This window comes from Cupressus sempervirens, chromosome 2, assembly GCF_028749045.1.
Source record: "Cupressus sempervirens isolate cs-2001-9-10 chromosome 2, ASM2874904v1, whole genome shotgun sequence".
Taxonomy (NCBI): domain Eukaryota; kingdom Viridiplantae; phylum Streptophyta; class Pinopsida; order Cupressales; family Cupressaceae; genus Cupressus; species Cupressus sempervirens.
The window spans coordinates 279,989,252-280,014,634 of NC_143119.1; positions in this window are offsets into that span (position 1 = coordinate 279,989,252).

Genomic DNA, 25,383 nt, shown 5'->3' on the forward strand with positions numbered 1-25,383 from the left:
AGGTTCTCCCTCTATCACCTTGCATGTGACTAATTCTTTTAATTCAGCTCCTTCATTACTTTAGGTAACTCCTAAAGTAAGATCCACCACATCAAGTTGTAAGATACAAAATTCAACTTAGTTGATGTAGGGCACTACTCATGCTTCTTAAGTAGCTTTGGATAGGGGTATGACCCCTAGTTTACCTCTAAGATATTCATGTGCATCCTTATGTAAAGCTTTTGTGAATTTATCAACTATCTATTGTTTTGTATTCATATATTCCATCCTCACTTCTTTTTCTTGAACCAATTCTCTTAAGTATTGATACTTGATTGCAATGTGCTTAGTCTTTGTGTGCATCACAGTATTCTTTGATATGTTTATAGCACTTGTATTATCACAATAAAGTACCGCAGGTTCTATGATTTCCTCCTTCATACCTTTGAGTAGTTGTTTGATCCATACCACATTTGTACAATTTACTGCAGTAGCTACATATTTAGCTTCAATAGTAGATTGAGACATACAATTTCGTTTCTTACTAGTCCAGGTGACCAATCTCTTTCTTAAGAGAAATGCTCCACCACTTGTGCTCTTTCTGTCATCAATATCTCCAACCCAATCAACATCTATGTAGGCTCTTAACTCAAATTTGTCATTTTTCTTGTAGTATAGACCATAGTCTTCTATTCCTTTCAAATATCTCATAATTCTCTTAACAACCATCAAATGATTCTCCTTTGGATTTGTAGAAGATCTTGCAACAATCCCAAAAACTAATGCAATGTCAAGTCTATTATGTACTACATATTGCAACGTCCCAATCATAGACCTGTATAATGTTTGATTCACATCAATAGAATCATCATTCTTTGAAAGTTTGTGTCTTATCACCATAGGAGTGCTAACTGGTTTTGAATCCTCTAAACCAAAAGTTTTCAATATTTCCTTCACATACTTATATTGAGTGATGTATATACCATATTTCATCTTGATCTCTCCAAACATAGACATCTCAAATTCTTTCTTCATTTCATTTGCAAATGCCTTACATAATGCATCTTGACCTCCAAATATGATATCATCAACAAAAAATTTAGCTAGTAAAATACCTTTACCTCCTTTTCTCTTCAAGTACAGATTATTGTTATCATCAATCTTCTCAAAACCAATTTTCACAAGATAATTGTGAAGCCTTTCATACCACGCTCTTGGGGCTTGCTTTAAACCATATAAAGCTTTGTGTAGTCTGTATACTATGTTCTTGTTATTTGGATCAACAAATCCTTGAGCTTGTTCTATGTAAACCTCTTCTTCTAATATACCATTGACCTTACATTCATTTGATAAACTTTGAAACCTTTATATGCAGACTAAGCAAGTAGAGTTCTTACTCCTTCCAATCTTGCAACAGGGGGAAATGTTTCTCCATGGTCAATCCCTTCTTCTAGTGCATACCCCTTGTAAACTAATCTTGCCTTATTTCTTGTGACTTCACCATTCTCATCTAACTTGTTTCTGTACACCCACTTGGTTCTAATCACATTCTTATTCTCTGGTCTAGGAACTAGAGTCCATGTTTTGTTCTTCTCAATCTGATCAATCTCTTCTTTCATAACTTTATTCCAATCTTCATTCTATAAGGAATCTTTCACTATATTAGGCTCATGCATGGTCAACAAACATGTATCAGTTCTCAACCTATTCCTTGTCATTGGTCTAGCCTCTTTATCTCCAATAATTTTTTCGATAGGGTGATGCCTTTTGACATACTTTGACAATCTTGGTTCTGCTCTTCTATCTTCAATGGGTCTATCAACTTCTAAATCACTATGTACTTCTCTATCAAGTAGATTGACATTCCTCTCATGTACACTTATCTCAGAATCAAAATGTACCTCAACTTCTATCTACAGCTCAACTCCTAAAGGCAACTTGGTTCCTAAATGCAACTCATCATTCATTGTATGTGACTCAACAGTCACTTAAACTTGTTATTGAATTACAACTTGGTTTACAAAATCTTCATCAGCATGCATACCTTCATAGAAGTATATAAAGGATTTTTACTCTTCAAGTTCCTTCATAGGTTCAACTTCATGTACCTTTGTATATTCATCAAACATCACATTTGCACTTTCCACAACTTTGTTAGAGTTAGTATTCAAACACTTCTAAGCTTTACTTCTTGTAATATAGCCAAGAAATATACCTTCTTCACTTTTAACATTTAATTTATCATTCTTGAAATCCTTAAGAATGTAGCACTTGCTTCCAAATACCTTAAAATACTTTACATTAGGTGAGTATCCATACCATAGTTCAAAAGGTGTTGAATGAGTACCTTTCTTGACTTGTATATGGTTCAAGGTATAGACAACTATACTCACAACTTCTCTCTAGTATTTCAAAGCAACATTCTTCTCCGTCATGAGTATTCTAGCACAATCCATTGCAAATCTATTCCTCCTTTTAGCAATCCCATTTTGTGGAGGGGTCCTAGTTGCAGAAGTCTGTCTCTTGATTCCTCTATCATTACTAAACATCTCAAACTCATTTGATGTAAATTTTCCACCTCTATTAGATCTTAAATATTTCAAGCTTTTGCCCGTCTCCTTTTCAACTCTAGCTAAGTACCACTTAAACATTTGGAAAGCATCAAGTTTCTATTTGAAAAGCATAACTATCATCACCCTAGAATAATCATCAACAAATAGGATAATGTACTTGTCACCTTTGTAGCTTTGCACATCAATTAGTCCACACAAATCAATATGAACTAATTCTAGAATTTTTTCAAGGTGCGATTCTTACTTGTAAAACTAGATTTTGTCATCTTACCTAACTAACATTGTTTGCAAACCATATTGTTAGGTTTCTTTAGTTTAGGCAAAGTTTTGACTCTTTTCATGTTACTAATACTCACTAAGTTATCAAAGTTAACATGACATAACCTCTTGTGCCATAGCCACACATCATCAAATTCTACAACAAGACAAGTAGCATCATTCATGTCAAGATAAAATAGATTTTCTCTAGTCTGATCACGTTTTCCAATTAGTTTCCCATCAATGTCATATATCTTTGCTATATTGTTCTCAAACTCAACTTTACAACTTGAACTATTCAGTTGTGACACACTCAACAAGTCATAGTTAAGTCCTACATAATAACCATTGTCACACATAATCTTTCTATGAGTCTGATTGATCCTTTTCCTTTGATCAAACTTGGTGCATCATTACCAAACCTTACACTATTTTTATTATAATAATCAAGGGTAATGAACTTACTTTTGTCTCCAATCATGTGATGTGAACAACCACTATCAATGATCCATTTATCACTCTTGTTCACATAAGATACTAGTGCAATTGCCTCATCCTCATCAAAATCATCCTTCATTGCAACATACACCACTTCATCATCATGGTCGTCAAATCCATCTTTGGTTTCCTCCTCAATAATGTAGCAAAACTTCTTTCCTTTATCTTTATAATCTTTGTTGTCCTCATCTCTTTTACTTATGTATTTGTCTCCACTTATATTATTCTTCTTCTCTAGACATCTAGCAACAATATGACCAACCTCATTACAATTAAAGCACATGATAGGTAGCTTACCTTTGAATTTTTCTTTGCCTCTATGAAATCTCCTTGCTAGTAATGCTTCAAGCTATTCTACATCCTCCTCATCTGTATCATTGTCACTTGAAACATATTTGACCTTTTTCTTTTTCTCTTGAAGTTCCTTTAATGATAGTCTAGCTTTGAAAGTAGATTCAACATTTTTAGTTTTGAAATGATCAAAATTAGAGAGTTCAAAGGCAATGAGCCTACCCACCAAACCTTCAAGGGACAATTAGTACCAGGTATACATCTTAGTTCTTGTATGGAAAACACTGTAATAGCATAGATAGGCAGTAGTGTTCTCAATAATTTTCTCATTACAGTATCATCATCAATGAAACCACTAACTCCTCTAATAGAATTACAACATCTTTTATTCTAGAGCAATATTGAACAATGTTCTCACTTTCTTGCATTCTCATTTCATTGAACTTCCCTCTTAGACTTTCATATTTGGTTCTCAAAACATTTTTATCTCCTCCATAAATTATGTGTAAAGCATCCTGCATCTTCTTTGCACTATCACAATCCTTGATGTCATCGAACTCAAAGTAACTTAGGGCAAAGGCAATCTCCAACATTGCCTAGTTGTGTTCTTTCTTATTTTTTAGATCATCAACAGTTAGGGCTCTAATAGGATCAACATGCTTAGTGGTGATGGTAGATTGTGCATGGTCTCCAAGACCCCATATGTGTAGCTTCATCAAACTTTTCCATGCAAGAAAGTTTTCCTTGTTAAGCTTGGATACTTATCTTTTAGACATCTCTGATCTTTTTCTTTTAGCACTTTCAAACTTATCCTCTCAAGCACTATGGCTCTAATACCAATTGTTGGAATTCTTTAGAATAAATGGGGGGGGGGGGGGGGGGTGAATCAGTTATCCAAGGTCTAGATGTACAAATAAAACTTTTCAATGCTTAGTGGACCCATATCCATAAAACTTCAACATGCATGCATCCATTAGATCATACAATACTTAAACTTTGTAGGTTATCGTCCTAGGTCAAAACAACTTTGCAGAAATGTAAACATGAAACACCATAGGAGCATTTACACAAATTTGACACAAGGATTTTATGTGGAAACCCAATATGGGAAAAACCACCCATAACATGCTACTAATTCTTACTCTTCTGAAGTGATGTCCAGTGAAAGGCCAACCCTATTAAAGGTTACAATACACACTTTTAAATGTGACCTGGTTAAAGGATTTCAATCACCCTATTAGGAGTGAGCCTTGGTAGGGGACTTTAGACCATTTCATCAGAATGTCACCTGGTTAAAGGATTTACAAATGACTGTTAGATCAACCTTAATCCAAAGGATTTTATCCACACTGGTATAGTTATTAGAAAGTAACAATAAGACTTGATCCAAGTGCTTGAACACTTTCTTGAGACCTATATTGATCAATACTTTCGTCATGGCCACTTTGGGATTTCCCAATATGATCTCCTTCATTTGGTAATCCTTAGGAGTTAGTTCTTTAGTGTCAACATGTGGAGTAGGAATGACGATATGTGCTAGAAGATCTCGATCTTGATTCTTAATGATGAAGACAAGACTTCTAACATCACCCTTAGGTGGCTTAAGCTTCTTTATCAAATTTATCAACTATGTCATTCCATCCTCTTCTATTAGCTCCATCTACTTCTTTTGTCAAAACATAACCTCCTTCTTCAGCCATGATGGTGTGGTCCCCATTGGTGACATATATTTCGCTAAAGAAATCGGTTTTGAAGTAGGCTCCTTTCCCTTATTACTCCTCTCTAGAGTCTTCTCATGTTGAGGGGGTTCTTCAGAGGGAGTTTATGTACTATGTAGGGATAAGGATCTAACTTTTGTATCTAAGGGAACTTATTGAGTTTCTTTTTCTATTTTCCCTTCTTCAGATACTTCATCAACATAAAGCTATTGATACTCTCCTTCCTCTGTATTTTAAGTTTTTGGTTCTACCTGGATTGTCAAAGGAAGTGGAGCTACTAGCCCTTTATCCATTATCATGGCCATGTTCTATGGTGGTGGTGGTGGAATGCCAAGAGGTCTCTAAGGTAGAGGAGACAATTGATTCCAACCCTCTCCTAATGGCTCATTTGTTGGAGTATCTCTTATCTTTTCTCCTACAATCTCGATGCCCACTAGCATTAAATCAAAATCTAAGAGGTAAAAAATATCAACTCCTTTACCTTCCATCTTATCTATCCACTTTTGTTGTCCATCTTTTGAAGTATCCACCTGGATAGGCTCCTTAGGAGTAGATGTAAGTGTTTGAGTAGAGCTTCTCCTCTTCTCCTCCTCTACTGCCTTAGTCGAGCGGGTTCCCTTATTTAAGGAGACAAATTAAAATTGTTCCCCTTCTTCCTCACCCTCTTCTTTTAGAATGGTTTCTAGCACCTATGGTGAGGGAGTACTCTTATTTCTCAAGTTCCTCCTCTTGACACCTACCAGCATTGTTTTAGTTCTAGTTCTCTTTGAGACTGATGGGGAGGTTTCTTCCTCTGACGTTCTTGGTGGTGGGACCCCTTGTTCTTATAGTGCTTCTACCTCTTGTTGCTTTAGCGTAGCTTTTCTTGTGGTTGCTCTAGTTGAGCTTGCTTGATTGGCTCTAGCTCTTTTTGGGCTTCTATTGCTTAGGCCTTGGTTGCTTGCTTCCTTCCCCTAGGGGTTTCTTTTTTCCTTTTACCCTTGCCCTTGTCAGTCTTGAAATACTCAACCTCTTGCTCATGCTGATGTATCATTTCTGACCTCATTAATGATTTAGGAGGATAGGTTGGTACAATGACCTTGGTACCTTTCCTTTTATGAGGCCTGGCACTAGCTTGTAAAGGTATGGCCTAGGGAACTAGATCCATCTAAAATGGCTTCCTGATCCATTCCCTCATTAGTTTCACTACATGTCTACCCCAATGATCTATGTCATCATTTTCCTCGCACCCTTTATAGTGGGCTTATCATATATTTTATCACTATTATACAAGGGATCCATTATATCTAGGACATCCTTTTCTATGGCTTTTAGGGGTATCTTCATGTTTAGCACATTTTCTATCAAATGTAGACTCATCCTACAATAATCCTTAATGCAGACATCATAGTCATCTATCACATTCATCCAATGGTCTTCGAGGACTTCTTCATGCACGGACTACTTCCCTACTAGATGTTGAACCATCCCAATATTATCAAAATATGGGTGAGGAGCCAGATAATCTTCTAATGGATACTGATCCCACTCTTAGTCGAAGTAGCTATATCTTGTTTCTAATTTACCTTGAATGCTCCAATAGTGATTGTCCAGACCCAGGTCTTCTTATGTTGTTTCCTCAACTTTTCATATGTAGAAGTAAGTTGGTGAGCTATTTCCAAAAGTATAAGTCGATATGAAGGGTACCTTGGGAGCTCCTTGGGACACAAAAGAGTACTAGCTACCCAGAGATACATAAATGTCTTAAACCAAATGTAGTAGGCTCCTACTTAAGTTATTGTCACTGCTACCTCTGTTGACATTTGTTTGGCATAATTTCCTTCTATAAATATGATGATGGTAAAAATGAATCCATCATTCACTACCTTATATTCCACACTTTGCAGTGGAAGCTTCTTCTTCACGAGTTATGCGTAAACCACATAGGGCCAAGCATTTGCGTCTTGCATGCTTCTCTTCCTATATAGCCCTGGGTAGTCTGTAGTTCTAGTCAATAGTAGATACACCATATAAGATGTCATATAGAAACGTGGATCAATCTTGACCAAGATCAATTAATCATTCAAGTTGTTACTCAGGATGGTGGCCCAATCCATAGGCATCTTTGTGGTCCTGATGGTCTTAGTGAAGTGAACCATCCATTTTTGTAGGTGACCTGCTATAGGGAGGCACATTGCTCTACTAAGGAGAACAATTGAATACCCAATGTCATCTTTTATGTACCCTTGGATCATGTCCACCTTTCCTACTCTCTGGCCTAAGGGTGTCATTTCAATCAAGGACGTGGATTGTACCAATTCCTTGGCCTCTTCTCATTTTCTCTATACCACCTATCTGCCCCTTCATAGGATATCCGAGGGTATTGGTCTACTTGGGGAGGTGAAAAACTTTATCAATGTTTCATGGTCAAGGTTTGAAAACTAAGTCTCCCATCAAGCTCTTCGTGACCTTCTCATCTAACACATAGTATTCGACTAGTGTCATGATTAGTTTAGAGGATTGAACTGATGTAGGGTGTGAAGCGATGTTCACCAACCCACTCTAGATCAATGCTGATACCATTGCTAATCTCTTCTTTAGTTTGTTGTAGTGTTAAAAAGGCATTCTAGTCAATATGGCTGAGTTCTGTGTTCCAAATCTTTGCATGCCTGTCTTGGAATATGGACTTCTTGGGAGCTCCTTAGTATTTGAATGCTATAGGTTTAGGTGTCATTTTCAATGCCATGGATGATGATGATGATGCCATTATATCTACATAGAGAAGGTAAACATTAGTATACTAATGTTGGAAGACCGAAATAAGATTAAACTAGAACCCAAACTAAGAAAAAAAAATGAGGAAAAACTAGCCAAAATTGACAAAATAGTGAAACCCACCCAATGATCTATTTTGTGCACTAGTGCACTTGTGTAGGGTGCACTAGTGTGCTATCTTTCTACCCTTGAGATGGAAAAATGTGTAGTTGCGCACATGTACACCTACACAGGGTTTGCATGTGTGCACATGCATACTTGTGCAAGGTGCGCATGTGCACAACTACACTTGTGTAGTATTTTGGAAGGGGGGAAGTATCTTTTGTCTTGATGTGCACACCTCATGAGGGTGTGAACATGTGCATGTGTGAACCTCCAAAAGGGTAACATTTACCGAGAGGTTGGAGGCGAAGTGACACAATAGCAAAGGTTAAAGGGGTGTGTTGGAGCATGAAGAGCAGAAGATAATGAGTGAGAAGAAGGGGTTAGGAAGGGGGTATTATAGGACCAAGGCCTTGCCTTGGTGCACACCTCCAAGGGTGTGCACATGCACATGTGTGCATATGCACATCCTTGGAAGGAGATGAAGTGCACATCTGCGCACTTAGCGTACATGCGCATGTGCACATGCATGCATTAAAAGCTTAATTTTTAAAAATTTGTTCTCCTATCTAACTACCTGAGACTAGTTGATTAGAAATCTAGGTTTGACTTAGACCTAGGGAAGGGTCCTAAATGATTGAGATGCCAGAGTAAATGCTTTGTATGGGTTTTGAAACTAGGGGGTCCCCATTTTGTGACTCAAAATGGGGTGTGCGTTGTCAGACCACAACATTTACTAGTTGTATCCCCTAGCATTCCCTTCATTATTGATGTTATCACACAACTTGTTTCTACACCTTTGAACATTACATGGCCAAAACACTACCACCCAACAAACCCTATCTGCATCCACCATTCTTCCCACTAGCAATTCTATCATTACATCCCAACAAGGGTCACAATATGCACCCCAATACATTACAGGGATGCTATTTATGGGGCCCATTACCCAAAACAACTCACCACCTATTACAACCCCCACTCCATCCACGATAAAACTAAACATGTTCACATCATTTCCATCTACCTGATAAAATTTAAACCAATCACAAATGCAAGTTGTAGGCATCCTTACTTTCACCCCCATGTGCCAACTCCACCACTTGCAAATGTACAGATACCTATCCCCAACTACTTCACAATACCACTACTTGGAAGAAGATGTACCCTTCACCCACTACTTCAAAAACTGATGAGGATAACCCCCTTATTAGCTAGTTTATACCACCCCCTACCCATGTATCTCCTTATACCAACATACCACCATCGTATAGTGGGTAAACTATAGCTGCCCAAACCAATATGTAGCTTCCTCCACCTTAGCAAACTCCACAAAAATAGTACATGCCATATTTGCCAACACAAACTCATCCTTCTATGCAACAACCACCAATTTCCTTAGTACCACAATACATGCAAAATCTACCCTCACAATATTAGTATGTCTCAACACATCCCTGACCAACACCAAATCTTTTCCAAGCAGTAGGGTGATCCTCATCTTAGCCACCACCGATCATTCAACAAAACCCACCATATTCACCCACTCCATCATATCCATATCATATACTGGGGGCACCTGAAATGTGGGCACTTCTCACACCACTTATAAATCTAGAGTGGGAAGAAATGAGAAAATCCTTTACAGAACTCAAAGTGGGCAACAAACCTAAGACTTTTAAATTTGAAACTATATGCCTCTATCTATTTGATAGATCTATCATGACTATACCCTTCCTTGAGCATTTTGTAATACCCAAGTTTGACAAATTTAAGGAGAAGGGAGATCTTGTAACACACATAAAAGAGTTCTAAATGCATTATTAGTAAGTGACATACAATGATGTGTTCCTCATGCATCTATTCCCTATAAGTCTTGGAGGTCCTGCTCTAAAATGGTTCTATCATATACCTTATGAGATTGTGAATAAATTTGTTGAACTTTCTGAGACATTCCTTGCACAGTACACTCTCCTAGTTGAGATAGAGCTATCAGTGGTGTACCTAGTCCATACCAAAGATAAGGGAGGAAAAAGCCTTGCTAACTTCTTATAGAGGTGGCAAGCCCTCACCACATAAGTATTGTACAACTTGACTAATTTTCTTTTGATAAATATTCATCAACAACACACATCGTAAACTTGAAAACCACATGTGCATGAATTGCCTACAAATGTACAAGGATGTTAGATAAAAAGCTATAGAACTAGATCAGGGACTCATTGAAGATGGTGTTGTAAAACTATACAAAGGAAATACCTAAGATCGTATTCATCCCAACGACAAGTCTAGATACTAAAACAAAAATAAGAACGTAATAACTCATGACACTACCAATACAAAGTACATTCATGTGGTAGGCATCACTCAGAGTCAATAAAATACCACTTATCAGCCACAACAATCTTACCAACAACAACAATGACTGCAACAACAACAACAACCCTATCACCAACAACAACCATATAAATAACAAGGGTACCAACTAAATACACAAACACACCAAAAGCAAGACCACACAAATCAAACAAACACCATATATGTTGCACCAAGACAAAGACCATGTGTCCAAAATAATCCTATATGAGTTTATACTCCCCTTGGTGAACCTATGGACATTGTATTTGATAGAATGGTAAACAATGATTTAGTGGTCTTTCCACGTATGAAACAAATGAAATTGATGACACCTCTAAGCCACTTTGGTTTAAAGAAAATGAATACTGTACTGATCATCGAGTGAAAGGGCAAGCCACCCTCAAGTGCATGAACCGCAAAGACAATGTACAAGACCTCATTGATCATAAAGAAGTCAAAGTAGTAGGGAATGTACAAACCTCCCCAAACACAAAACTACAGTTCTACCAAAATACTTTCCCACCCCGCAAAAATAACATGGAAAAGACACCTAAAAATGATACCAATAACAACAAAAAACCTAATAACAAAAATAACAATGACATGCACAAACAAGGTGACTTTCAAGATAACAAGGATTACATTGCATATTACATCAATTATGACAATCTTATCAACTATATATCCAAATAAGAACCTTCAATTAATGATATCCATGTCAAAGGTGTTGGGTTCCAATGTGTTATCACAAATTAGTGTGGCCATATAAATGTTGCAAGACCAACTATGAATGCTACCTTGAGAGCCCAAGGCCCAAGCATGGTTGATACCTCAAGAGCCCAATACAATATCTTGGAACACCTTAAGAACACACTATCCCAAATCTCCATCTTGGATCTTCTTTGCACAAGCCTACTTCATCAAGAGATCCTAAATAACACCCTCTATGAGTCTTGTGTCCCCACAGACATAAATGTCACTAAATTTAGAAATCTTGTGGGACACCTATATGGACCATGTGCACTATCTTTCAAGCCATCCAACATTCCTAGAGTTGAGCCAAATCATATCCTCCCACTTCACATAGCCATCATGGTTTCCAATTGTGTCATCAAAGGGTCATGATAGATAATGTTTCGACCCTAAACTTAAGCACTCTAAAATTCATTGAACATGTAGGATATACTAAGGCTGACATCATGGAAAAGGTAATCACAATAAAGGCATATGATAACCTTGAAAGAACATTAGAGGGAACCATATGATTACCTATCAAAGTTGGTCCAGTTACCCAAGAAATAATGTGCCACGTGGTTGATCTAAATGTACCATTCAACATCCTCCTCTGCCAACCTTGGGTTCATCTAATATAGGATATTCCATCTACATATCATTATTATATAAAATTTATGCATTTGGGTATTTAGATAACCATCCATGCTAATCCATAACCATTCGCCTATTATAATGTAGTGGAAGAATCCTACAATAATCATTATCTCAAAATTGAAATTGACACTATTGTCACAAGCTATTCCAACACTTGCCATGATCTGTACACCATTTTTGCCTCCACTATTGGAAATATGGTCAGATAGATGTCTTGATGATTGTCATTTATGGCAACATACATTCAACATTTCATTTATGCATTTAGAGATAGAAAATTGTCTAAGTATTAGACATTTTGCAGTAGCACAAAGTATAGATCTTAAGAGTATAGATGATGCACAGAGAGTTAGCTTATGTGCAATTAAGGAAAGGTTTGTGACACTATCATGATGACGTGTACCAGTGTGCATGTGTGTATGAATAGTACAACACAAGTTATATAAAGATTAACAGTGCAGGTATTTAATAGTGTAGAACAGAGCATGGTAGTAAATAGAGTTGTACAGCTTTAGGGTTTATTTTGGTTACAAAATAATTACTAAGTTATGTTGAGCTGACTATGTGGATATTATTCCATAATTTATATTATGTCAAGCATGTGATGACATGAAGGCCAACAATGCAGATTTTTTGTGATTGTGCAAGGTATAAGTAAAGACCTTATCTTGCACACATAATGTGTAAGTTGCATGATTAGATGTGACATGCAAACTATTGTGGGAACTATCTGTGAGCCTTATGTGATGTGAAATTTGATGTAAGATTAGAGCAAGTGTGAGTCATAGTAGCAAAGCAAGTATTGTATTTTTACCTATCTTGTGAAGGAATTGAATTGTATAATTGTATTTCAAGGCAGTAGGCTCTTCTTGCATACATTGTAATTGTTGTAGCAACTCCTAACAGGGTTGTAGCAACTCCTAACAGGGTTGAGGCTTCTAATAATTCCTAGTACTCTAACAAGGACTTTAGGCACTATATGTACTTCAAAGACTCCTAACAGGGTCAATATCCTTAACATGATCTTATTGTTTAGTGAAGCATCTACTAGGGTATCATCCCCACTAGGATTTTTCCTTGGCTAGGGTTTCCCCAGTTAACAAATAATAGCATTATGAGTTCTCTATGTGTATGGTTATATTTACTATTCAACATTGTTGGTTTACTTTCATATGCAAGTTATAAAGTAATTAACAATATTCAGTTGTGGGCAAAAGTTTGTAAAATATCGATTCACCCCCACTCTCATTACTATCTATTTCTAACATCTACTTCATCCACTTTTTAGATCAACCACCAAAGATGTGGTAAATAAAGCCTCACAAATGCATTTGCAGTCAATGCCTTGCCCCTTGATCCACATACACAAGGGCATCCATCACACCAAGTCAAAAGAAAAACACCACCACTCAACTCAAGCATATGGGAAAGTGCACATTTGTCTCCAATGGCATATTGAGTGGAAAAGAAATAACACAAGCCATAAGCACATGGCTATACAAGGAACCACCTCCTAAGGAAAAAGGCCTCCTAAACTATCTAAAAGACACATATCCTTGTTCCCATAAGCTTGAGACAAAACAATGGGACTGTCAAAGAGGTGGCCTAGGCCAAAAAGAGACATGCATCACATAACCTTTAGAAGTATACGAAAATAAAAAGAAGAAAGGCCTTGGATTTGGATTACCCACAACTGGGGGCACAACTAAGAATGACTATACTTTTCTTAATATTCTAAAAAAACTTGTGGAAGCTCAAAAACATCTTAGAAGAAGTAGAAAAGAGAGCCTACAGTGATACCCCTAGTAACATCTACCTAGGAAAATCTTATTAGAAAGGATAGGGTTGTCATTGCACCAAAAAGATTGACCTATCAATGCCCGACACAACCAATAGTCATATAGAACCACAGGAGGCAGTTAAGCCATGTCGAGGACCCTGCGAGTGACATTGACCCATTGCCAACAATCCTCCTCCCGGCATCACTCATCATTGCCTATGGGATTCAAACCTATGACCAAGCTCTGATACCAATTTTTAGAGAGGATAGGGTTTTTGTTGCACCAAAAGATTGACCTATCAATGCCCGATACAACCAATAGTCTTATAGAACCATAGGAGACGGTTAAGCCATGTCATGAACAATGCCATAGATGCTGACTTAATGCCAACAAATCTATCCTCCACAAACTATCCATCAGCCTTATTGACCTCCCACTTACACATCCTAAACTCATTGATTGGGACCAGCCAGACGTACTCCATATTGACAAAGCTCCAAGCGAGACCACACTCCTAAGATTCATGGGAGCTAAAACACCACATAAGAAGGTCAAAGTACCATCAACATAGATCTAAAAATTGAATCTGAAGGGATACTTTAGGGAGGAGGAAATCTCTAGTCACAAAATTGAAATTTAAAAAAAAAGTTTAAAAAAAAACAAAAAAACTCAAGGGTCTCTTGGTGACAACTCCATTGGAGCACCACTACATGTTGATATAAGATTATTTTGAAGTGAAGAACCTATAATAGAACAATCATTATTTTTTCAATGATGTTAAACCTACTACCTACTGGTGAGATAATTTATTTTTAGTCTAAAAGCTATCATTTAGTTGATTGATGAAGAGGATTTGAAAAGAGGAGATAACAATAGAACCTAGAGAAAGGTTGAGTTATTTGGTATGTAGAGAATAAGCACTAAAACCAAGTAAGACATTGATACTACAGTGTATTATTTATCTACTTAAAAGTCTAGAATGAAAGATTACTCAAGTTAATATTAGAAGAAGATCAAGAAAAGTGTCTACCAAGCCTTACCGAGCAGTTAGTGCAAGCGAGGCGAAAATCAGTAGAAGCCAAATGAAAAACAAGAGGTGTTGAGCAAAGATGAAAAATAGTACAAGCCAAGTGATTGTTAGTATATGTTGAGTAAAGTTTAGTTGGTGCCAAGCATAAGTAAACTTTAGTGTTTGCCAAGTGAACTAGTGTTGGCTGAGTGATAGAACAATATAGATGTCAAGTGATAAGAAATAGTGTTAAATCAAAGATTTGATGAATCTAAGCTGACTATTTTGTTTTCTTGAATTATGTGAAGTGTGTGGAACATAATCACGATGAGCTGGTGGCACTAAATTCAAGGTAAACCATTTTGTGGCAAATACAAGGAATATTGTAGTGGAAGTTTGTAGAGGAACCAAATGGAAAAGTGGGTAGATTCATTAAATCCTACCTAACCCTAAAATGGACGATTGTGGTTAATTGACAAAATATCTAAATTCTCTCTTTATAGAGATAGCTAGTCAAAAGCAAAGGTTGTCATGTGCAAAAACCTAAGGAAGACAAGGAGTCTAGGGTATTGCTTCATTTAGTGGCCGAACAGAGGTGACTACAATTGGCATGCAAAGATTGAAGACTTAAGAGCATGAATGCATGAAGAATGAACAAGCTATCAGAGCTGAAGAGTATGATTGCCAAACATAATGGAGGACTACAGTAGAGATCTATAATCTATAAGTGAGTTGCAATTTGTTGTCAGATCAAGCCTTACTGTTACTTTCTAATCATTGTATAAGTGTAGGGTAAATCCTTTGGATTAAGGTTGACCTAATAGTCATTTGTAAATGCTTTAACCAGGTCACATTTAATAGTGTATATTGTAACCTTTAATAGGTTGGCCTTTCATGGGAATCACTTCAAAAGAGTGAGAATTGGTAGCATGTTACTAGTGGTTTTTCCCAAATTGGGTTTCCACATAAAATCCTTGTGTCAAATTATGTGAATTCTCTTATGTTGTTTCATGTTTACATTTCTACAAAATTGTTTTGACCTAGGATAGTAACCTAGAAAGTTTAAGTATTGTATGATGTAATGGATGCATGCATATTGAAGTTTTATGGATATGGGTGTAGTAAGTATTGAAAAGTTTTATTTGTGCATCTGGATCTTGGGTAACTGATTCACCCCCCTCTCATTTATTCCAAAGAATTCCAATACTAGACTCAATAAAAAAAGAAATAGAAACAAGGGACATATCTAATTGTGAGAACCTCCTAGAGGCACCTAAAGATGGAGATTTCATCCTTCCCTTGTAGGACAATATACTAGAAGTGTCATCTATTGTTACCAAAGAAATAAAGTTGATCAACATCAGTAAATAGAGATCCCAATGCTTGTTCACATATCAACATCATTACCAGTACCTAAAGAGGAAGCACTTGTTGAAGTACTAAGGGAAAACATTGGTTGCTTTACATGGTCCTATCAAGACATGTCAAGATTAGATCTAGAGCTAGTTGTACATTGCTTGGTAGTAGAGCCAAAGGAAAATCTAGTCAAGAAAATGTTGAGAAAGATGCACCCTAAGGTAGCCTTGTTAGTAAAAGTAGAGTTGGATAAAATACCCACTCTAAAAGTTATTACACCTATTGATTATTTAGAATGGATCTTCACTATGGTACCTGTTACTAAACCATCTGGTGACATTAGAATCTGCACCAAATTTAGGGATCTCAATAAGGATTGTCCTAAAGATGACCTTCCTTTACCAAATATAGACATGATTATGGACCTTACAACTGGACAAAAATTTTGTCACTCATGGATGGATTTTCAGGATATAACTAGATCCACATTATAGAAGAAGATCAACATAAGACATCATTCACAACCCTATGGTGTACCTTCTATTACAATATGATGTCATTTGGGTTAAAGAATTCTAGTGCCACATATTAGAGAGCAATGACATTTATCTGCCATGAATTAATCCACAAGACTCTTGAGGATTATGTAGACGATATCTTGGTCAAATCACTAAACATTTTAGATCACCTGCATCATTTAAAAGAGGCCTTCAACCATCTAGAAAAATACCATCTCACATTGAATCCTAAAAAGTGTGTCTAGATTCATCTCCTAACTTGCAACTAAATGTCATCCATTCACACATCTGCTAAAAAAAGACTAAAGCTTCAAATGTGATCCAATAAATCAATGTAACTTTGACACACTCAAGAAGTATCTAGAAAGTCCACCAATATTAGTGCCACTAGTTTCCAGTAAACCATTGATCTTGTACATCACAACTACAACAACAACCCTAGGGGTGCTCTTAGCTCAACTAAATGATGATGGAAAAGAGAGAGCCATTTACTACATAAGTCATACTCTTGTTGGATATGAACTTAATTATTCACCTATGAAAAATCATGCTTGGTAGTGGTTCTTTCCACCCAAAAACTTTTCCATTACATGCTCAACCACATAGTAAAGAAAATCTCAAATATTGACCTGTTGGAATATCTTAATGGAAAGAATGCTTCTAAGAGGGGGTGGGGGTGAATCAAAAGTACTAGCTTTTAACCTATTTTTCACAAATCCTTAATAACATAATATTGAAATGTACATGCATGCATATCAACATTAAGCAATTATGAAAAACACATGTGCATCACCACATAACACTTGAAATTTTGGTAACCCAGAAACCCTCCAGGAATAAGAAGGTAAAACTGGGGTAGGGATGATACCCACAAAATCACTACAGTAATAACGTTTAACCACTTCTAATGGTCTGCCTTATTAAAGGCCTGCCCTATTAAAGGCTTTACACTGTATCAATAGTGACCTGGTTAAAGGATTTACAAACACTTTACATGAAGTGTTACCCTGTTAAAGGATTTAATCACCTATTTAAAGGATCTACAAAATAGCTGTTAAGCTAACCTATCACCATAGGGTTTCCTTTCTAATACAGTTGCTAGAGAGTATTAGGTATAATAAACTTGATAGCTTACAATCCTTTGATTGTTGAATACAGGCACTTAATCTGCTTTCTCTGATCTTGATCCTCTAAGATCTGATATTCTTCACTCTGAAAATAGTTTCCCTTACACACCTTTGTCCATTCTCATATATAATGAGATTTAGTCTTCCTTATAAAGACATTCGAAGACTTAGGGTTAGATGTGGATCTACGATCCATATTGAATCTCTGTTTCTCGCTCATTCCTTGCACTTTTATTATTGGTTGCATGTCTTCTCCATTTTTCTTATTGGCTGCATGTAGATTGCATAGGAAATACAAAAGATTCGATCTAATTATTTAATCCTTCGAGATTCGTCATATGTCAGCCATGAAAATGGTTTACATCTGAATTAGTAACGTTACAAACTCATATGTACATTTTGTGTTACTCGACACTTATTGATTCTTGATGCTCGACACATGTAACAAACTGGCTTACTCAGCTTCTGTTGCATTTCTATATTGTTCGACATCATCTGTGATTCGGCACTCAAATATCACTCGGTACTTATATAATGCTCGGCACCTAAAGTCATTCGACACTTGATCTTCACTTGGCACCTGAAGGCCGCTAGGCACCTGAAGATCACTCGGCACCTGTTGGATTTCCTAACTCGGCTCATGTTGTGGCTTGGCATACATAGTGTGCTCGACTCCAATGTAGAAAATGGTTAAGTGTGTTGGCACTCAAATGTCAAAACCGTTCTAAGACTAACAATCTCCCCCTTTGACATGAGTGACAAAAACACTTAACTGACCTTATGAGTACATTTACTAATTTTCTCGGTATATATAGAGGTTCTAAAAACTTGATCAAAATTTTGTAATTTACAATGTATACCTCAAAATTATTGTAACTCCCCTTGAGTTGATTGTGCCATTATTTGCGCTATCTTAGTAACCAAAATTTTATGTTGAATATCATGCTCCCCTTTTTATCTTGTCTCCCCCTGTTAACTTGTCTCTTTGTCTCCCTCATTCATCATGTCTTCCCCATTCATCTTGTCTCCCCCTTTTTGACACTTATGTCAAAGGGTTTTAAGGGTTAAGACCATATTTCGCCAAAAATGTGTTGTTTACCTCCATAATCATCCCGAGAGCTGCATCCCAATTATGCAAAGCAATTTCCAATTACTTGTACTTGATGGTAGTCTCTGCAGCAAGGTGATTAAGTCCTTCTAAAGTAGAAAGATTAGGATCTTTCTTGAGAACAACTTCAACATAAACCTGCTCTTTATGGAGTACTTCTAAATGTGGGGTAAAGGAGGATTGGAGCTGTATCGGTTTTGCCTTGATGGTGGCCTCCTCTGTTGTTAATACAGCTATTTCTTTCTGAGTGTGAAATGTTTGAGAAAAATGCTTCTCACTTTGAGTTGGATCTTTGGGTAGTTGCATGCTTGAAATATTTAAATTCCTTTCCATGCTCATTATCTTTTGGCTCGTCTCCTGTGTGAAGTATGAAAAGTCACACAACTTTTTGTACAATGAGAATATATTCTCAAGTACCTTTTTCACTTTGTCTATGACCTTTGCCAATTCAATCTGTGAAAATGCAATTTCACTAGATATTTTATCATTAACTTTCCCTTGAAATTTTCTTTCAAACCATTCCATAAGTTTTGCATTTGTCTCTTGGTCTGTGTGAGGCCTCGCCCCGATCCATCGTAGCATAGTGATACATTACTCTTATTTTGTTATTCACGACTCGAGATGTTGAGACATTATCTGATGCTTAGAACATATTTTATTATTTCATGTTGTGTGATGTTATTTTCAGATATATTTGATGATTGTAATTTAATGTTTCATGTATATGTATGTTGATGAAATCAGTAAATGTAGGATTGAGATTTTGATTTAAGATATTTTTAAATGGTTAAGAATTATGTAGGATGAAGAAACCCTTATTGACGTATGTTTTAATTTATGTGAATTTTGAATACGTATACATTTATGTACATGTGACTTTACGGGACTATTGATGTGTGCAATGAGTGTGCAGATATTTAGCCGAGAAACCCTACGGAGGAACAGAACTGATCTCCATGTGCTAAATTTTGGAAACCTTGTTGTTCGTAATTCACGTATTTGTATTGTGAGATGTATGTATGCATCTTCTTTGTTCAGTGAGTGTTAATGTTCGTAATTATGTTCTTTCAGTGTCGCTTGACACTCGTAAAGTGGTTATGTGTTACAGTGGCTGTTTAGGGTTAATTGTTAAACCTTTGGACCAAGTTGGTTTAAGTTAGTGTCAGTTTTCTATTAGGTTCTTAATCTAGGTTAGTCATCCCTTAATTCGGATTGGTGCTTAATTGCAAGTTAGAGTAGGGAGTTGGACCTATTTTATTTCTAGATTTTGTTTGGCTCTAAACCTCTTTCCTAAGGCTTAAAACATGATATAATTATACCCAAAGGGTATGGGTATGGGTTGGGGGACTTTTCCAACCCCTAAGCCCCTTTTTTTGACTTTTGAGGTCACTCAAAAAGTCCCTTTTTGCCTTTGTGCGAAAATTGACCATGGTTATCTTGAGTTACCTCACCTCATCTCCACTTAGGGTTTAACCATGGTATAGGTTGAGTTAGGAGTTTCTAGATTTGTTAGTAGGTGGAAATAGTTATTGCTCCTTTTGGGTGGTTGAGTTGGAGGCTTATTTAGAGGCCTTCCTTGGACTAGTTGGTTGTTACCCAATCTCTACATTTAGAGAGGAATTCTTGAAGGTTGAAGGAAGGAAAGGGATACTCTACTCAAACTTGTTCATTGCCATTACCTCTTTGTGAAGGTAGGGAATTCTCATCTCCCTTAGTCAGTTTTTATGTTGGTTTCATGTTCATGTTACCTTGTTGTTGTTTCACTGTTGTATGGTTGTGGGTATGTGGGAAGATTTGAAAACCATGTCATTTTGGTTGTTTTCCTTTCTTGTTTATGTTTGCAATTTTGAGTTTTCCTTGCATGGGTGTTTTGGTATTACTCACCCTAGGAGAGGGCAGAAGTGACCAATTTTGGGAGAGGTCTGTTTAGTTGGACTCCAACCTGTGTAGAGTCTCTTCTCAGGATGAGAAGAGGGATAAAGGGTAGGGTGTTATGGGCCCCTACCCGTTAGCACAAACCTGGTATGAGTATGGCAAGTTTAAATGGAAGAACAGAAGTTTCTTGGTTATTAGCCCCGATTGGGCATCTGAATTGGTGTTGTGCTTGACTTCTCCAGTTGGAAGAATCCACCTTTCCCTAGTCTTGATTCATTGTGAATCCTATTGTGTAAACCATGTATGATTATGCATGTTTGATTTTCTTTTAGTTCTGCTTGGTTGTCACCCGATTAGTTATTGGTTCCCTCCATGGTTCTTGAAAAGATATTCAGAAAACATTCCAAATTCCTTGATTTTGATCATGAGGAAAAATTTGATTTAATGGTTGAAATTTGGGATTGAGATCCTATTGTAAATTGCATTTTAAACCTTATTGTAAATGGCAATGACACCGGGTTTTCTTACTAGTTCTTTCTCGAAGGAGCCTTGAACTAGGATGCATAATAGAAAAAAAAAAGATTTATGAAATTTTCCTTGCAATGTGTCCTTGAGAATTTAAAAATTTGGCTTATGTTTGTGAGAAAATTATTGGTAGATAATGTCTTGAATTATGAATGTTCAAGTTTTAATTATGATAATGAAGAGTTGAATTGATATAGTGAGTTTTCAAATATGATGTATAAGTATTATGATGAGATCAAATCAAGAGCAAACCCTATATTACGAAATCAAAGATATTTCATTTCTTGATAATTTTCATGTTGGTTATAATCAAATTTGAATTAGAATAATCTACCACCTTTTCAATTATGTGTATAGTATCATTCACCTCCTAAGTTCTTCAAATATGATCATTTGGATTGAGAGGTTGTATTCTTGAAATAAAAAATAGTAATAATAATAAGAAATTTGAACTCCTACCATGTCCATGAAGAATTAATATAAAACATACATGTTTAAATAAGAAACTGAGAAACTATACCTAATGTACTCCCTTGCATTGGCATGCTTGTATAAAGGAAAAATGTTAATAATAGATTTGATTAAATCCTTAGTAACATAAATGAAATGCATAAAATAACATGACCATGCCTTGTTAAAATTTTTGCTTCAAAAAAAAAAAATGCACTCCCAGGAGTAAAAACTCTCTGGAAAATACATGAGGAGAAAATTTTATTTCTTCCAAGACCACAAAGCATATTCTTGAATAGATTCCTTCCTAAGAGAATAAATAAATAAAAGAAATCTTATGCTAATCTCATGGGTGCATAAAAATTGAATATATATATATATTTTTTTTTCCTTAAAGAAATTAATATCTAGGTTATCACCTATAAAACTTTATGCAATAACTACTTTTCTTTAAACATCCCATCTTAGCTTTCCTTCTCCTCTTTCTTCATGCACGTCAACTTGAAAGTTTCTCTTGCATGTCAGTAAGGATGACGTCACCCGTACTACACTGACCTTGTGCATGATTTCGTTACCTTCCTTGGGATGCGATTGAGTTCTTAAAGGAATTTGCACTTAATTTGATTTGTTTTAAGGCAATCACCTTGCCCCTTTCCCATTGCCACTTTTCATGGCAGATTGGGATGGGACGACACTTTTTCCCTTCCCTCGTTTTGCGCTCAGTCCTTCCTTTGGGACACTTGGGAAGCGCTTACGTGGCGGCTAGGGGGGGGGGGGGGGGGGGGTTGGTAGAGTTAGTAGATTAGAGTTAGCTGTGTTAGGTGTAGGTTAGTTTATTTAATTAATTTAGATTGAGTTTTTTTAAAAAATGTTTTAGATTATGTTAGAGTGTTAAGAGTTTAGTTAAGTTGTAGTTAGATTAAGGTTTAGTGTTTAGTTAGCTTGTAAGTTAAATTAGTTAGTTTTTAAACTTTAAGTTTAGTTTTAGATTTAGTTAGTTATTTATTTATGTAATTTTAGTTTCTTTATTAATTTTTTTTTTAATAGTTAGTTTAAATTATAATCTAAATTGTTAAGTAATAAGTTGTGTTAGTTTAGGTTAGATGTTGTGTTATTTTTTAAAAAAGTTAGTAGAAAATTAAGTTAGCTTACTAGTATATTGTTTAATGTAATAAAGTTTAGATTTTAATTAGTTGGTAGTGTTTCTTTATATATATGCATTCGTAGTTAAATGATTATGTAGCTAAGTGCTAATCGATTAAGTTTCAAATCTGTTTAGTAAAGCAGCATAATTTAAGGGTCATTGGTTAATTAAAATGGGTTTTTAGTAGAATTTAATTGCTTAGATATTTGACCCAACAATCTCGTAGTCATCTACACTTTTAATTTAAACAAATTTAGCTGTGATGTTGTATAGTCACGTAAGAACATAAGTACCATTATTAATCTAATAACGAAAGTTTTAAAATCTTATCGATATAATCATCCTCATGTTTATAATCTTAGGATGTAATGTAAAGAACCTGTACAAAAACTTCTATCTCCATCATTTCAAACTTAGAGCATGTTTAATTATTAGTTACTATAAAAAAAAAAAAAACAAAAAAAAAAATTGTGTGTGTGTTTTGCCCTCGTAGTCTGGGCATGACAGTCTGCATTTGTCACCTAGTCAACAATATCTGTCAATTGTTCCATTATATGCTTGGACTCATCTAGTGACTAAATACTCAAGGCATCCATAAAGATGTCTTTAATCTCATGCAGTGTTTGTTTTTGTTTATACTCCTTCCTGAGTATCTCTTGCCTCTTTCTTCTATTTAATGCTTCCTGCACCTCATTGATTTGATCAATGCTTATTGCTTTTGAGTCATAACTCGGTATGACTATATCCTTATCTAGTTCAGGGTCTCCATAGTGAAGTACCCTTGCAACTTTTGTAGAACTTGATCCTAGTGCTGATATTTGCAGTGGTTGTTGTGAAGGAGTCCTCGAGGTAGGAAAATTTATTGATGTTTGTATTGCCTCCTGCTCTTTAGGGGTTTCCTCTATTTACTCCTCCTGCTGTCTACCTTGATCAATTATAGTAATTTTAGGAAGTGCACCTTGTGTTTATGATGTAGGATCAGATGTAATAGTCTATCTTGTTTGTTCTGTTCCTTTGTCTCCTGCTGCACTTGGCTTCTGTACAGTGGTGTCAATTATGCCTGATGAAATAACTGTTGGCATTTGAAGTTGACCACTAGTAGTTGTAGAGATGATGGAAGGTGGTTCTTGTGGATTCACCTTATCTCTAACTATGTTTTCTAGTAGTTTTTGTAATTCATTCACACTGACCAATACTGGATCTGCACATAATCTTGCTTGTTGTGTGGATTGGTCAAGGATTCTTTTGAGATCCTCTGTAGTTAATGGATTGAAGTTCTGAGTAGAAGTGTTAGAAACATCTTGTACTATTACAATTTTTGTAGGTGTGATGGGTACATGAGGAGGGGTAGAAGGTGGCAATTGTGTGTCTTGCACACTTCGATCTTATTGGTTCTCTTGCTCAGCTATTGCCATTTCATCTTGCTTTTGTGTCTCCTCCTCTATTTCTTTCTTTTCTTCTTCCTTCTATTCTTTTCCTTGCTCTACTTCTGTCTTCTCTTCTCTCCTTTTTCTTCTTTCGTCTGGTGGAGTAGTAGCTTCTTCCTTGTACTCTTCTTCAAGAAAACCTTCAACCTTTTTGTACAAATTTTTCCATGATTTTGTTGTTCTTTGTACAATTTCTTCCATTTTGTTTTGGAGAATGAAGAATGCCCTATACTTAGGTGTAAACCTAGTATTATGCCTTTTGACTTCTTTCTCTATTTTCTCCTTAGTCAATTCAGGCAGTATGCTTGCTAGGGTTGATTCTCTCATCTCCTTCTCCATTTCCAAACAAAAATGCCATTTGTCTTCTACAATTTTAGACAGTTCATTTGGCAATTGTCCATCTAGTTCAAGAGGAGCATACTTGAAATGTGCCATCATTCCATAAACCGATTCTTCTATTTTATTTTGTTCATCTTTAGTGAACTTATTGAAATCAACTTTATTTATGTTGCTTAAGTCTTCATTTTCAATTTTTTTACATAATGTATCAACTGAAAAATGGCTTATCTTTTCAGATCGATCTTCTTCATCAGTATCAGGTTGAGCCACATATTTTCTTCTTTTCCTTGGCTCTTCCTATGTCTCCTTGATTGTTTTCTTCTTTGTAGAATCTTCTTTAGCTTTTTGTGTGGAGGCCCTCATTGCAGCTCTAGTTGTTGGCTTTTGGGGTGATGGCATGGCAGTTTTCTTTGGTTTTGATTGAGCTGGAGGCTGTTTTGTTGCCTTTCTCTTCTTTGGCTCGGCTTGGGTTGGTGCTTCCTTGGCTTCTTCTTCCTCAGCACCTTCCTCCTTGTCTTCACCTAGGCCTTGAGTTAATCCCATTGGGCCTTGCTCTTGTTCATCCTCATCATCATCATTGTCATCATCATCTTCTTCTTCTACTTCAGTCTCTATTCCTTCACCAAATTTCTTCTTAATTTTCTTCATCAATTTATCTTTCTTCTTCAATGTGGAGGCAGTATTTAATTCCATATTTATCTTTGACCTTACCACATCATAAGTGCCAAAATGTGGAGCACTCTTATCTGTCTCTTCTACCAATAATGCAGTTATGGTTGCAGATGCTTCATCTATGTTAATCTC